The 17468-nt window shown below is 41.0% G+C and overlaps 1 long non-coding RNA gene across 1 annotated transcript; it reads left to right on the forward strand.

The window, feature by feature from the left end:
- The first annotated feature begins 358 nt into the window (after nucleotides 1-358).
- On the forward strand, nucleotides 359-969 carry LOC122021189. Its single transcript, XR_006122471.1, has 3 exons — nucleotides 359-543; nucleotides 620-695; nucleotides 915-969. It is a non-coding gene; the product is annotated as an uncharacterized LOC122021189 (long non-coding RNA).
- Nucleotides 970-17468: the final 16499 nt, after the last annotated feature.

Consider the following 17468-nt stretch of genomic DNA (forward strand, 5'->3'; position numbering starts at 1 on the left):
TCTTTTTCTTTTTTTCTCTTATTCTTTTCCCCGTGCTCGACACCTTCTCCGCCCGTTCCTTTTCCCCTTCTTCCTCGCGCCGGTTTCCTCTCCCAAACCCGATCTTCTCCTCATCTCTCTCGCGTGCACACTCTCCCCTCTGCCGCCGGCGACGAGAGCCGCCTCTCCTCTTCTTCCTCATCCCCTGCCCCTCACGACGACAGCATTCTCAGCCCTATCACCGCCGCCCGACCGCCTGCCCTAGCCAGCCGACGCCGACCCCAATCGCCGGTGCCCTAGCCTCTGCCCCGACTCCAGTGACGCTGGTTCTTCTCTCCTCTGTCCAGCCGAAGCCTCGTCTGCCGTAGCCCTTCCTCTTCTCGCGGACACCTGGAGCCGCCGAAAATCGAGCATCCGAACCCTAGGTTGGGTCCCTGAGCGCTGGCCGGAATTTCTCTTCTGGTGTCTCTGTTTGACAGTGCCGAAGACAAGGAGTTGTGCCCTAGTTTTGCTTTTCACAGTGGTTCTGTCTTCATTGTGATCTGCCCTAGCAGAATTGGGAAGGTAAGGGCCATACCTAGCTGTGGAATTAGGTTTGTGGCTAGATCTCAGTTCATGTTTTTCTTTGCTTCTAATCTAGGTCACGGATTGGTGAGGTTTGGTGTATTGTGGGGTGTTTTTGATTTTTGGCAGCAACCCCATCCCGCAGCGGTAAGGTAAGTATTTGGTTTATGGATTTAGTTGACACATTTTTGATACATGTTCTAGGTACGACTTGATACATAATTAATTTGGTTATAGGGTGATTTAGGTTTATAAGTTGTATAACTGTGTGATTGGGGTTCATGAAACTAACCCTAACTAGTCAGTGGATTAGAAATTAGTTTAGCTATTTGTTTATAATTAAATTAGCTAAACTGTGCGATTTAACACAGGACTTTGACGCGAGACGAGTATCTCGGAGTCAGATCGGACCTTTCTATTTTTCGGAGGCGGGTACTTTGACTTATGTCTCTTGATATGCATGATAAAGTGTTTAACATATAGCAAGAATTGTGTTTCCATTTGATTCGGTTGGTCACTACATGATCTGTTACATGTTGTTTGTTTATTTATTAGCATGTTATTATTTATCTGACCATACATGCTTTCGGTAGTGACCCAACCATGTGATACATCATGTTCAGGACCTAGGGTTTATATGATACCCTATCTGTTTGTGTACCTTCCATCCGATGCATTGACTTGTGGTACACCTTTTATTTATGTATGGATCTTGCTATGGTATTCATGAGATTGCCATGCTTAGTATCATGCATCATGTTTGCATGCTGTGCGATTGTCGGCTCCACTAGTTACATGTATTGCACACACCACCACCCATGGATTAGTGGTATATCGGACAGGTGAGTGGCGGTTCTGCTGTTAGCTCCGTGGGTCAGGTGACTCAGCGTCAGTTCCGCTCTGTTTGGATCCGCCGGCATTTAGTGTAGCAGCCGGCAGATGGTGGACTTTGTTTGGCTCCGTTGGTGAGATGCAGCGTGGTAGCCGTGAGAGATCCTCGTCATTGTGTACCGGGAGATGAGAGCATTGAGCTCCCCCATTTATGATTTGGGGCCAGAGGACAGGAGTATTCCGACAGCATACCGTCCACTCAATCACTGTCAGGAGCAGTGATGTCCGAGTGCACGGTCATCATATGCATTTATTGCATTTTATTGTTTGTGATTGCTGCACTTATATGCTGCATTTGTATGGATGCATTTGATTGACATGCATACAGGATTACGATTTCTTCGGTCTGATGACCTGTTACCTTTGTACCTTGATTCCGGTTAGTACAGTTATCTCCTGATTTCATTTATTCCTTCTCGTATTCAGGAGACTGTACGCATGATTAGTGTTATCTGTTATTTGTTTTATTATGTATATCAGTTGTACCTGCTGAGTGTTGGACTCACCCCGCCTCCATTGTTGATATTTTCAGGTTGAGGCTGTACGGAGCAGTTCCAGTCGCTGGCCCCCCCTCTGCACGTAGAGCTAGTTCTCTATTAGTTCATTATTTGTTTTATTTTGGTTTTTTTTTTCTATATCAGACTTTGTTTTAGTATTGTCTTTGGATTTTTCCTATAAATATTGTATGGAGTGACACCTTTTGATGGATTTTTGATATGATATTGGATTTCATTTTTACTACGTGCCTGCCTGGACGGCAGAAGAGGTGAGTTCGTTGGATTTGAGCTTTACGAGTGTAGTGGAGTAGGGTGGATTTCGAGTCAGAGTCCTATTATTATTGATTACTATTATTAACTACGTAATTGTGACAGCCAGAGGCTGAATATCTTTATAAACTGCGTGGTGTTTGTTTCTTATTTATTGTTATCATTCCAGCCGCCTGTGGCTGATGTATATGTGATATGTAGAAAGTTTCATATTGTCCACCGTACAGGGGAGATGCTGCCGAAATATTTTCGGACAGAGACTCCTCTGGGACGTGACAATTTAGTGTATCAGAGCAGGTATACGATACTTGCTGTGCGTTCTAGATTTATACGATCTTTGTTTTCGTATTATGGATACTTTGAATAATCTGATATCCCAAAGTTTGGCGATATTTATTTGATTTCCGTGTGTTGGATTTTCGGGATTTATCTGATACCAATTCATTGGTATCAGAGCAGGGTGTGATACCTGCGTTTGGTATTTTGGACATTTTTATACTAGCCCTAGTTACGAGACAGATTAGTCTGGGCAGTTATTTTGGGTTACACGGATTTTCCGTTTCGATTTTGTTATGGACTTCTGTTAATGATTTATATGGATTTCCAGTGTTATTTTTTTCTCGTACGGAATTCCGAGGTCAATTTGGGGACTGGACAGCGATGGAACATCTCTAGACGGCATATAGGTATGATGTTTAATTTTATAGTTTATGATAGGTATTAGCATTCTTTATGTAGTACCTGTTTGGTTGTAGTAGCACATATTACATGTGATGGATTAGCCATTGAGCATGGTTTACCTTAATAGAGATAAAGGATTATAATCTCTGGTGATTTTTCTTATCATACCATCAGTAGTGTTAGCTTCTGTTACTACTCGTAGGAGATGGAGGCACATACCAGCCTCTGCTATTGTTAGTTGGGTAGTGGATGATACCTACATATTCCTATTGACTTAGCCAGGAGAGTTTTATACTCATATCTTTTGGATATTAGGGTACCAGGTACGATGGAAATTGGTCATTGGGGGTTACCATGTTTGATCATTGTTGAGAATGGTTTGAGGTTGAGGGATATTGTGATATAAGATATTATGATATGTTGATTTCTAATGATTTATGAGAGTAAATGTTATGTGGTTGTCTGATGATCAATTACTAGATATTTGTTTTGATGATCTATTAGTGGATAACTATTTTGATGATTTATATTTGGGTTGTCATTGATGGTGACATAGTGAGTGTCATTTATGATATTCACAGGTTTGATGATTATGGTTGGTGATCAGATTATAAATTGGGTGCTGGAGAGTTTTACGGTTGAATGTGCCTATGAGATTTTAATAAACCTGGTTGGTTATGGATAGTTAACAGGATGATATAAAAAAAAATGATATATGCTTCCTCTGATTGGGATTATGTGGATAAATAATGATTGATGTTTTGAATGCTAACTTGCCCTCATGGGGAGTAGAGATTTATTCATCTGATATAGTGTGGGCTGATGTTTTTGAGGATGAAGATGAGAGTGTCTTGATGTTCTTAAATTCTGACTTTTTCTTTTGGGTCGTACACATTTATACATATGATATTATGTGGTTGGATATACCTTAGTTGCTTGTGGAGGATTAAGGTATTCTTGATTAGTTAGTAGATGAATGATTTAGTTTTGTTGGTTGATCAGTAGAGGATTGCCATACTCTATTTTTAGAGGTTCGAACCTTTAGGTTATTTGTGCTTAGTTATGTATCTAGAGCACATTTGAGTACATGTTTTGTACTGACGTGAAAATGACTGATTTTGCCATATATCATTATCGGCTTGGATAGGTTATAAAGGATCGATGTATCTTATTCCATGAAGATTTTGACCGTTGATTGTATATACCTGGTGGGATAACTTAGAGGGTGCTTTGGGATATGTGACCCCGCTGATGTAAGGAAGTGTAGAGCTAATTGCTTAACACTTATGGGATACAATCGTTACTAGTGTATACTGGAAGAGTACGTTTGGATTTATGATGATAAAATTTTCCCCATTAGATATAGTCTTGGTAGTGTATGACATTGACTTGCAATGTTATACCATGGTGTGTATATCTTTCTTGTCCGATACTAGTTCCTTTGAACCTATAGCAGGGTGGTTACTGGATGATTAGACTACTTTATTTTGGGTTGCTTTTGATTGATGTATTCATGCTTGATACATATGCATGAATTTTGTTTAGATATACTTGTAACCCATGAGTGTTGGTAGCATAAGGTTGGTCTTTTTGGTTGAGCTGGTATGCTGATTTTGCATGTCTATGTTGCATGTATATTATGATTTGTTATGTGTTGTAGGAGTCCTATGGTAGACTGTCCATTTGCAAGTAGTATATGTATCCATGTTCTGATATGGTTTGAAGGTTCCTTGTGGATCATAGATATGTAGTTCAGTGTATGTATTTGGATGTGTTATTGAAGATATCTTGTCAATTAAATCAGAGTTGTAGTATAAGTACATCGGTGGTGTTTTGATGGAGGCATTTTGTCGGTTTAATCTGAGTTGTGATATGTACATATGTGTTGGGTGTGGTATCTAAGGTATCTTGTTGATTATGTGTGATTTGTGAGTGCACATGGGATTAGTATGCTTTATTGGAAGTATATGCTGATTATACTCTTGGCATAGGTGTATTTATGTCATGTGAGTGTTGTTTGAGGTGTATTGTCGATTATACCTATATTGATATGTGCACACGAGTTGGGTATGCATTGTTGTAGGTATCACGATGAATTATACCTATGTTGTGAGTATGTGTGGTGTGTATAAATTGGAGGATTATGTCGATCATACATATGTTGTGTGAGCACGTGCGCTAGGTGTATTGTTGGTAGTAGCGTGATGATTCTACTTATGTTGAATGCAGGATGTGGAGTGTCTGTATTATGTCATTTGTTGGATTACCCTGTCAACCCATTTTCTTATCAGTGGGTGACTCACTATGATGTTGATAGAGTTGATGATGAATTTGATTAGTTACTAGGTTGTTATATCCTAGGATAACCACAGCGAATTGTGGTAGAGAGATCTTGTACAGTCTCTAGCTGGATAGTTAGGTGCCTTGGGGTACTTAGGTATTGTTTTGTGGTGGAGCGTTGCTCCCACATATCACGGATTGCTAGTAGCGGAGCATTGCTCCTATATTTATTGCAGATACATATTTCAGATTATTTGTGGTGGAGTGTTGCTCCCACATATTGAGGATTTCTTGTGGTAGAGCGTTGCTCCCACATATGTGGTGTTTCCTGTGATGGAGCGTTGCTCTCACCCTGGAGGATCTATTCTTTGGTGATTTATGTTATTGATGATCAGATTTTTCGATTTATTATTGGAGATCTTATGAATAGGAATGTCTGTGATACAGACATTATGTGTATTGGTTTTTGCCATATAGGCTTACAGTGCCTTAGATGTTTTCAGGGACTCGATAATCCTGGTATGTCGAGGATGTTTGGATAGGTGTCCATTGTCTTTGTGGACGATGTTGTGGTTTATTACGGATCCGAGGTGAGTCACGTACACTATCTTTGCATAGATCTAGAGATGATTCGACAAGAACATTTATATGTGATTATCAGTAGTGCTGGTTTGGATTGTCTTTTGTTATGATGTTTAGGACACACGGTCACCAGCAGGAGTGTACCGTGGTTCCACAGGAGATAGAGGTTGTTACCGTTGGGAGCAGCCGAAATCAGTGTTGGAGATCCGCAGTCTTTTGTGACTCGCAGGATATTACAGACCTTTCGTCGAGGGTTGCTTTCGCATAGCTATGCTACTGTCACGCGTGACCATGAAAGGCGTGAAGTTTACTTGGACTGAGGATTGCAAGACCAGCTTCTAGGAGCTGAAGCGGAGACTAGTGTCGGCTTCGATTTTTGGTTTTTACTTTCTGGAGAGGACGGATTTGTCCTCTACACCGACGCGTTTCTACAGGGTATGAGTGTTGTTCTGATGTAGCACGGTTGAGTATTCTTATATGCTTCTCGATAGTTGAGGGAGCCTGAGAAGAAAATACTCAGTTCATGATCTGGAGTTGGCTGTTATTATTTTTACCCTGAAGATTTGGCGACAGTACCTGTATGATATTACATTGAGATTCTCACTGACCATCGGAGTCTCAAATATCTGTTCACTCAGAAGGAACTTAATCTTCGATAGATAGATGGAGTTCTGAAGTATTATGATTGTACCATTAGCTATCACAGGAAAAGCTAATGTGATTACCGATACACTTAGCTAGAGGTCGGAGGGACTTTAGCTTGCCACAGTGGTCACAGATTTGATTCGGATTTCTCCAGGTTAGACATTGAGGAGCAGGGACGGACAGAGCGGGGTATTCTTGTTACCATAGTTGCTCAGTCGTCGATCGGGATCCGAGAGACCCAGTTGTTGAGACCTCATAGAGCTCAACGTGAGGCAAAGTGGTCCATATTCAGATAGAGGATGTTAGAGGCATAAGACTGCCAGTAGTGTTGACCGGAGTCGGAGACCCTTAGAGTTCTCCATTTGCGACCGTATTTCTCTGAGTTTCACCCACGAAGGGGTGAAGAGATTAGCCTCAATGGTAAGCTAGCTCGCGATATATTGGACTTTTCGGATCTCGGAAAGGATTAGGCGGTAGCTTATCGGTTGCACTATCGCCGCGTCTTTGGCGTCGACGATGTATTCCACGTATCTATGCTGAGGAGATACGTACCTGACCCGACACAGGTGCTGACAGATATCTCAGTTCCCGTTCAGCCTGACGTCACTTATGAGGTGATTCCGGTATGGATTATAGACCGGAAAGAGCGTCAATTGCGGAACAAGACTATCCGACTGGTTAAAGTCGGATGGCAGCATCATTCGGATGAGGAGGCTACTTGGGAGCTCGAGGATACGATCCGAGCTCGATATCCCTATCTTTTCACTTGAGGTATGTGATTTATTTACCGTTCAGCATATATACTTTATATCTGTTGTTAGTACTTGCTGATAGTAGATAACGAAATTTGGGGACCAAATTTTTATTAGTGGGGGAGAATGTAAAATACCGAAAAATAGGCGAATATTATTAAGGGAATTTTCCGGAATTTTTGGAAATTTTTCAGGAATTTTTCGGAACTCGTACGGACGAGTTAACGGGGATAAAAACGGGGCCCGGAAAAGCCTGTTTAGGCTATCCTGTTTTAATGAGGAAAAGTTTTATTTCCTTTTCCTTTATCTTTTCTTTTTCTTTTTCTTTTTTTCTCTTATTCTTTTCCCCGTGCTCGACACCTTCTCCGCCCGTTCCTTTTCCCCTTCTTCCTCGCGCCGGTTTCCTCTCCCAAACCCGATCTTCTCCTCATCTCTCTCGCGTGCACACACTCTCCCCTCTGCCGCCGGCGACGAGAGCCGCCTCTCCTCTTCTTCCTCATCCCCTGCCCCTCACGACGATAGCATTCTCAGCCCTAGCACCGCCGCCCGACCGCCTGCCCTAGCCAGCCGACGCCGACCCCAATCGCCGGTGCCCTAGCCTCTGCCCCGACTCCAGTGACGCTGGTTCTTCTCTCCTCTGTCCAGCCGAAGCCTCGTCTGCCGTAGCCCTTGCTGTGGAGTTTCCAGCGCCGCCGCTGCAACTCACAGAGCCTCCCTTCCTCTTCTCGCGGACACCTGGAGCCGCCGAAAATCGAGCATCCGAACCCTAGGTTGGGTCCCTGAGCGCTGGCCGGAATTTCTCTTCTGGTGTCTCTATTTGACAGTGCCGAAGACAAGGAGTTGTGCCCTAGTTTTGCTTTTCACAGTGGTTCTGTCTTCATTGTGATCTGCCCTAGCAGAATTGGGAAGGTAAGGGCCATACCTAGCTGTGGAATTAGGTTTGTGGCTAGATCTCAGTTCATGTTTTTCTTTGCTTCTAATCTAGGTCACGGATTGGTGAGGTTTGGTGTATTGTGGGGTGTTTTTGATGTTTGGCAGCAACCCCATCCCGTAGCGGTAAGGTAAGTATTTGGTTTATGGATTTAGTTGACACATTTTTGATACATGTTCTAGGTACGACTTGATACATAATTAATTTGGTTATAGGGTGATTTAGGTTTATAAGTTGTATAACTGTGTGATTGGGGTTCATGAAACTAACCCTAACTAGTCAGTGGATTAGAAATTAGTTTAGCTATTTGTTTATAATTAAATTAGCTAAACTGTGCGATTTAACACAGGACTTTGACGCGAGACGAGTATCTCGGAGTCAGATCGGACCTTTCTATTTGAGGCAGGTACTTTGACTTATGTCTTTTGATATGCATGATAAAGTGTTTAACATATAGCAAGAATTGTGTTTCCATTTGATTCGGTTGGTCACTACATGATCTGTTACATGTTGTTTGTTTATTTATTAGCATGTTATTATTTATCTGACCATACATGCTTTCGGTAGTGACCCAACCATGTGATACATCATGTTCAGGACCTAGGGTTTATATGATACCCTATCTGTTTGTGTACCTTCCATCCGATGCATTGACTTGTGGTACACCTTTTATTTATGTATGGATCTTGCTATGCTATTCATGAGATTGCCATGCTTAGTATCATGCATCATGTTTGCATGCTGTGCGATTGTCGGCTCCACTATGGTTGAGCGCATCGCCAGTTACATGTACTGCACACACCACCACCCATGGATTAGTGGTATATCAGACAGGTGTGTGGCGGTTCTGCTGTTTGGCTCCGTTGGTCTGAGGACTCAGCGTGGTAGCCGGCAATCAGTTCCGCTCTGTTTGGCTCCGCTGGCATTTAGTGTAGCAGCGTCGTAGCCGGCAGATGGTGGACTTTGTTTGGCTCCGTTGGTCAGATGACTCAGCGTGGTAGCCGGCAGAGATATCCTCCCCGTCATTGTGTACCGGGAGATGAGAGCATTGAGCTCCCCCATTTATGATTTGGGGCCAGAGGACAGCATACCGTCCACTCAATCACTGTCAGGAGCAGTGATGTCCGAGTGCACGGTCATCATATGCATTTATTGCATTTTATTGTTTGTGATTGCTGCACTTATATGCTGCATTTGTATGGATGCATTTGATTGACATGCATACAGGATTACGATTTCTTCGGTCTGATGACCTGTTACCTTTGTACCTTGATTCCGGTTAGTACAGTTATCTCCTGATTTCATTTCAGTTGCATTTATTCCTTCTCGTATTCAGGAGACTGTACGCATGATTAGTGTTATCTGTTATTTGTTTTATTATGTATATCAGTTGTACCTGCTGAGTGTTGGACTCACCCCGCCTCCATTGTTGATATTTTCAGGTTGAGGCTGTACGGAGCAGTTCCAGTCGCTGGCCCCCCCTCTGCACGTAGAGCTAGTTCTCTATTAGTTCATTATTTGTTTTATTTTGGTTTTTTTTTTCTATAACAGACTTTGTTTCAGTATTGTCTTTGGATTTTTCCTATGGATATTGTATGGAGTGAAACCTTTTGATGGATTTTTGATATGATATTGGATTTCATTCTACTACGTGCCTGCCTGGACGGCAGAAGAGGTGAGTTCGTTGGATTTGAGTTTTACGAGTGTAGTGGAGTAGGGTGGATTTCGAGTCAGAGTCCTATTATTTATTGATTACTGTTATTAACTGCGTGGTTGTGACAGCCAGAGGCTGGATATCTTTATTAACTGCGTGGTGTTTGTCTTTATTTTTTTTTTTGTTATTATTCTAGCCGCCTGTGGCTGATGTATATGTGATATGTAGAAAGTTTCATATTGTCCGCCGTACAGGGGAGATGCTGCCGAAATTTCTTCGGACAGAGACTCCTCTGGGGCGTGACATCATGTGCCTCGCCATGCAGTCCTGGAATCCAATTTTGAAAATTAATATTTAATTGAATTTATAACATAGGTGGATTTGGATCAATAGTATTAAGTTCCGCTTGCGATCCAAGTCTAAACCATTAAGAACAGATAAGCTAAATTTGGAATCAATAATGTTAAGTTCAGTTTGTGATTCCTTATTTAACTTCTAAAGAACACAATATGTTATTTAGGAAAGGTTCGACACTTGTACAAAATTTTTGTACAGTGGAACCGATATGATTTCCCTAGGACTAACCAACAAATACTTCCTATTTTCAAAGATTAACACAAACTTTGAAACTTGTAAAAACTCTAGTGTTTTCTTCCAAGTTTGTGCTCAACTATTCAATGATGATTACTATCAAAAGATAGCCTTCATCAAGGTTTTCCAAAGTAAATTTAAAATAATTTTCAAAACCATTATCCAACCATGTTCTTTGGGCTCAATGCACATAACTTGTACATTAGCTTTCCCAATGATTGGAAAACACATAACTATGTGTTTTGATGAACCTAAAACTCAACAAGATGCACTAAGTCAACATCTTGAGTTTTGTTCACCATCCTAACATCTCACTTGTATCTAATGTGTACTAAAACACATACAAGTCACCTTATGATTCTTTGTGAGATGTAAATTTGGTTTTGTCCTAAACTAAGGGATCATGCGTATCTATCTAGGCATTATGAGACTTATGATCATCCACCTAGGATGTCATTTTACTAGAATCCCACTTGTTGGGATATTCACCATTCATAATAAATGATTTTGTCCTTAATCACAAGGAAATTAACTTAATGCATGATGTTGCATGGCATACATCAAAATAAGTAATTTTCCAAAGAAAAAAAAAACATGCTATAACTACATGATGTATGTATGGCATGACATGGTTTTTTTGTATTTTTCATAATAAACATGAATGCAACACATGATGTCATGACATATGAAGAGCAAGCAATCATGACATTTTAGCATAAATAAAATATACCTAGATAATCTATTTAAGTATCCTTAAACCTTAGCTAAGCCTTAAACTTAATCCTAGATTGCCTATGCCTTCCTTAAGAGAATGCCAAAACCAACTTGGCATTTCTTTTGCCTTTATTCTATTTGTTCCAATTGAAATTAAGACTTTAATACTCAAGTATTTGTTTGGCACAAATGACTCCTTTTAAGGATTAAATGTTTAGATTGAGACTTAAATTTGCCCTTAATCCCTTAAGAACATACTAATATCTCAACTAGACAATTCCTTATCCTGTTTCCAAGTGTGCCAACTTACATTAGATGTGATTCCTTAAAGTTTGGCACAACTTACTCTTCTAAGGAGTAATTAATTTTATTAAGGTTTAAATTTTCCTTTAACCCCTTAAGAGAATACCACATTTCTAACTTGGTATTTCTTTTTTATGTTTGTGCCAATTAAAATCAAAATCACCCTCAAACTTTGGCACACTTTACTCTTTCTAAGAGTGACAACTTGGATTAAGGTTTACATTTCCCTTAATTCCATAACAAAATGTCAAATTCCCATTTGACATTTCTTTTGCTTCTCTCAAGTGTGTCAATTTAAATTAAAATCAACTCCTCAAATCTTTGACACATTTTACTCTTTCAAAGAGTAACACTAATAATCCATTTCATTTTCAAAGGTTAACAATAACCTTGAAAATGCTCTCAAATGTCAACTTTACCAAGGTTGGGTGGCCTACCCTTCCAATTGAAGTTGACACTCTCTAAACCCATCTAGGGTGTAGAGAATATGCTCCTAGGAACCGAAAACCTATTGGTGCTCCTTGGATGCTCTAGGTATTCACTAGGGATGACTTCCCTAGATACCTTTCTAAGGACCTTTCTAGGCTTCTTAGAAGCCTTGGTCAGTTCTACTAGGTCAATTATAGGGATAACTTTCCTTGTAACCTTCTTTGTGACTTTATTTGACCTTTTTGGAGCCTTAGTCACCTTTACTAGGTCAACTTTAGGGATGACCTCCCTTGTGACCTTCTTTGTGGCTTGGTTAAACTTCTTAGAAGTCTTAGTCACATTAGTCTTGCCAGAAGTACTTTTAGGGATTCCTTCTCTAGTTTCTTTGATTTGACCTCTAAACCTAGGATTGGTCACATAACTATATGGAACCTTATGAAAGGAGGTCACATCCTCCTTAGCCTTAGGTTTGTATCCCAAACCTCTATGGCCATTGAATGGCTCTTGCCTAGTTCTCCCTAATTTTTGCTCATTTTGACCCTTAAAAATATTTTCCATTCTTGCTAGGCTCCTTTCTAAATTATCAAGTCTTGACCTTAAGACTTGGTTTTCTCTTATCAAATCCCTAGATTTCGGTTTCTCATTGAAACCTTGAGCATTTCTATTTTGGGACTTATATCTAAAGTCTTTAGAGTTATTTCCTAAGTAATTATCTACCTTCCTAACCTTAGGCATGGTAGTTCTAGCATGAGGAGGTATATATTTATCCCTAGTTTGATCATGCTTTCTATTTTCATTGTAAATAACATTTGAATGATTTATCTTGTAACTAGCATGCTTTTTACCATTACTAGGAGGAATTGCACTATTAAATATTACCTTGTGTTTGCTCTTCCAAGCTCTCCCATGATTTGTGCTTCCTCTTATCACTTTGGTTGTCTTCTTCCCTTTAGGACATTGACTTCTATAATGTCCTCTTTGATTGCACAAGAAACACACAATGTGTTCCTTGCTCTTGTTTGTAGTGGGAATTGTCTCTTTGGGCTTCTCCTTGCCCTTGGATACTACTTGGCTCTTCTTCTTGGCCAATTTTGGACATTTACTCTTGTAGTGCCCATGCTCCCTACACCCAAAACAAATGATATGGTTTTTATTATTTTCAATTGAAATTTCTATACCCTTGCTTGTAGGGATGATGCTCGATTCTCCATTTGATGTAGCTTGAGTTATGGAGGTAACATCATCTTCCAATTCTTCTTCTCTACTTGGAGGTGTGGGTGCTTCCACCTCTTCAACTCTCAAAGTTGTGGATGCTTCCACCTCTTCCTCTCTTGAAGATGTAGAGGATCTCTCATCTTCTTCCTTCTCCTCCTCTTCCTTGTTCTCCTCGAATGTTGACCTTGTGTCAACATCGGATTGATCCTTCTCTTCTTGGACCAATGATGTAAAATACGGTACCCAGATAATAATTAAATAATAAAGTTATTTGTCAGATAATCTTATGGGATTTTTCAGGAATTTTTAGAAATTTTCTAGGATTTAATCGGAGCTCGTATGACGTATTTTAAGGGGATCAATTATAGGGTTTAGAGGAAGTCTGTTTGGAATACCCTTTAGTGGGAGTTGATTTAGGAAACCAACTTAGGGTTTAATTGATTGAACCTAAGTTTTTAACCTATTGTTTTTATTCCTCACCGTGCCCTAACCATATGAAGGCGCCGATTCCCTTCCTCTTGCTCTCTGTCGCCGAGATTTCACCGCCACCCCCACTCTCCTTATTCCCATCGACCACCTCTTCTCCTTCATTCCCGACCCCTCTCATCTCCCTCACGCGCTGCCTTCTCTGATCATCCTCCTGGTGTCGTCGTCGGCCACCACAGCCTGACGCCGGACTTCGCCGCCTGTCGCCTACCGCCAGATCGCCGATTCCCGCCGATTCCCTCTCCCTCTTACATGTTCCCGCAACCCTAGCCAGCCCTCTTTCACGACCCTGCTACCGGCCGCCCTCCGACAAATCCAGCGCCTCAGCCATCACCTGGCACCGCCGTGCCACACGCCAACCTATCTTCCTCCTCAGCGCCGAGCCACTGCCACTCTCTCAATCGGCTTCGTCTTGGCTGTGGTCAACCTCGCCTAGTGCTGACACCATTTGGAAGCGACCGATTAAGAGGAAGCATCGGATCAATGTGTTGTGGATTTGTCCTGTTGCCGGTCACTGTAAATTCCACTTCTTGAAGCTGTGAAAGTCTTGGGAGAGGAGGTGAGGCTCCGTTGAGGTGAGTTTTTGTATTGAGGATTAGGGCAGTGCCTTTTCTTGTGCTTAGCAGGTGTTTGATGAAATGCCTTAGGTCTCTTGTCTCCCCTGTTGTGCAGGACCAGCTGCAAATGGGTGGGGAAGCTCCATTTTTCTCCACAGCAAACTTTGGATTTGTTAATCAAAGGGTGTGAGTTGGTTTTGGATCAATAATGGTGCATCCGAATTTGGGTAAGTTTCGAAGTTGATTTATAATGCTTATTTGGTGAATGATTTATATAGATGGATTCATGATCATTATTGGTATATAATGGATTGATTAGGGTTGTATTGGGTTGGAATTTGTGGATATGATGATTGGTTGATGTAGATTGTTATGTGATCACTCTTAAGATCATTGGATTGATCGTTGGTTGGATTATCAGATGTGGTGGTTTTGGTTAGTTGTAGATGATCATGTTAAGTTGTTGTGGATTTATGATGGAGATTTGATTGTATGATAGGTTATTGTGGGTTGATATCATTATGTGGATTTGTTATTGGATTAAATGATGTGTTGATTTGGGGAGTTTATTTAGCTATTTGCTACCTATGTAATTAGCTAAATATATTATGTGATCGCAGGACTTTATTCGAGGCGAGCGTCTCGACGTGGGATTGATTTATTTTGTCATGATCGACAGATTAAAGGCGGGTATTTCTTGCTTTATTTCTTTAGTATTTTGATCCTAGTGCATGAGCTTTATGTTCAGATAGTTGCTGTATCTATCTTGACTCCACTCTTATTTTTCCTGCGTTTGATACTTCCACTCAATCTTTGAGCTACTCGTTTCTGTATCTATACAGTCTCTCGTTGCTATCCATGATATTTAGCAGATACCGGACACTAGATACTATATTACTAGGTATCAGATACCAGATACCAGTTATCAGATGCCAGACATTAGATATTAGGTATTGGATATGTAGACACCTGATACCATGTTTACATGCTTTGATTGTTGTTTATTTACACACCTTACTGAGCATGCTGGCTTCATGTAGCATACCTGTTTCTGTTTATATATATATGATGACTGTTGCATTGTTCGCATCATGTCATTTCATGCATTGCCGACGATCCTGTCTCCCTTGTGGTTGAGGCGGTTGTTGGCTTGGGCCGCACGCTCGGCCACTCATGGGTAGTGGTAGCTGGAGCGTGCCGCTTGTCCTGCCGTGCCACACTTGGCCACTCATTGGTAGTGGCGGCTGGAGTCGCGGCAGCAGGGACCCCCGTCGCAGACGTAGCTATTCAGCTACTATGCACCTGTCCATCCGGTCACTCAAGAGTAGTGGCGGCCTTTGGGTGGTACAGTTTGTCATCGATCCGACCTCTCGACCATACAGGGGTCGTGGTGCAGAGAGGTGGGCGGGGTGACCATCCGTACATACGTTGTTATTATTATATCTGCTGGTTGCTTACTTATGCTGTTGTTGCTTATCTATACTGTTGTTACTAGCTTATGCTGCTGTTGTTTACTTATGTTGTTATGCTTACATAGGTTGAGATTTATACCTGTGATATGTGTTTAGACACTGACTTACTGTTGACATGTATATACCTCACATGATACCATGTAGTTATGAGCAGTACGGTAGCAAGACTTTGCTACACTTTACCTTTTACTACTAGCCTAGGATATGGTTTCAGGTATGGACACTTATTATGATATCACTGTAGTATCTGCTATTTCCATACGAGACTGTATACCTTTGCATCTCTAGTTTGATTTACTATACTCATGCACTATCAGTCTATTACCCGCTGAGTCTTTATACTCACCACCCCGTATATTGGTAATTTCACCAGGTAGCAGGTAAAGGATTTATGGAGTCGCCTGGAGATCCTGTCCGCCAGTTCCACGTCACATTCGTGGACGACCTTACGATTTCGGTATTTCTTACGTTATTTGTATTTTGGGTTTTGTACTTGTTTATGTATTTGTATTCTCTTGTATTTGGTTTGATATTATTGTGTCAAGCCGAGCCGGCTCGCAGTTAGTTGCTTTGTGTTTTGTGATCGTTGTTGTGATTTCCGCTGTGTTGATTTTAGTACAACCGTGTGGGCTGATTAATATATATCATATAACTGCGTGGTTGTGTTTATTTTTGTTCCAGCCGAGTGGGCTGATTATATAACTGCGTGGTTGTGTATATATATTCCAGTCGTATGTGGCTGATGTATTTTGTATGTATGTATGCCTCAGATTGTCACCCGTACAGGGGAGATGCTGCCGAAATTTTACGACAAGGACTCCTCTGGGGGCGTGACAATTTATTGGTATCAGAGCCAAGGTTTATGAGGCCTATTTTCGTTTGTTTTTTTTTTCGTGATTTGGTTTCTCGATGTTACTTTTCGGGATTTGGGACCAGGCAGCGACAGGATTCTCCAAGCTATAGGAGGTATGTTTGCATATCGTTATCTTACATTTCTGTTAGTGCATGCATAGTTGTTATGTTAGTTATGTTATGTATTAGTATGCTTTTGTTAGTACCTGTCCAGTTGTTGGTAGCATACATCAAATGTGTTGGGTCAATCACTGATCCTGGTTGACCCTACTAGAGATCAAGGAATATAGTCTCATAGGACTTCTTTTACCATACCACTAGTGTTATTAATTTCTGTTATCACTAGTTTAGTAGTGGTTAGTATCTGCTAAATATCATATTGTTTCGGTTCGTGGAGAACTAATTTCCTCGTATTGCTTTGGTTCATAGAGATCCGATTTACCCTTATTGAATTGGGTAGTAGATGATTGATTTATCCTAGTTGGTTTGGTTCGTAGAGGACCAATTTACTCTTATTGCGCTTAGTAGAGGATCCTAGTTGGTTCGGTTAGTAGAGGACCGATGAACCCTTGTCGACTTGCTTAGTAGGGTTGATTTACTCTGTTGGTTTGATTTGTAGAAGATCGACATATCCTAGTTGCTTAAGCCTATAGAGGTTCGATTTACCGTTGTTGACTTGGTCAGTAGAGGACTGATCCATTCTTATGTTCTTAGTTCGATCAGTAGTTCAGTCAGTAGGAGATCGACCTACTCTATTTCATGAAGATTCTGACCTTTGGGTTATTTGTGTGGGGTTAGATAACCTAAAAGACACATTTGGGTTCATGACTTGTACAGACGGAGAATTGACTGAGTTAGCTGCATACCATTGCTGGCTTGACTAGTCCGTAGAGGATCGAAGTATCCTATTCTATGGAGACTTTGACCATAGATTGTATGTACCTGGTAGGATGGCCTTGAGGGTACATTTGGATAGTTGACTCTCACTGACGTGGAAAAGTGTGGAGCTAGTTGCTTAACACTTACGAGATACTTTATATCTATGGGAGGTTAGGTGTGATCCTGAGACACTTCTTATCCCGAAGGAGTTTTTGTAGGAAAACACCTCGATATAAAATTGTGA

This window comes from Zingiber officinale, chromosome 9A, assembly GCF_018446385.1.
Source record: "Zingiber officinale cultivar Zhangliang chromosome 9A, Zo_v1.1, whole genome shotgun sequence".
In the NCBI taxonomy this organism is placed as follows: Eukaryota; Viridiplantae; Streptophyta; class Magnoliopsida; order Zingiberales; family Zingiberaceae; genus Zingiber; species Zingiber officinale.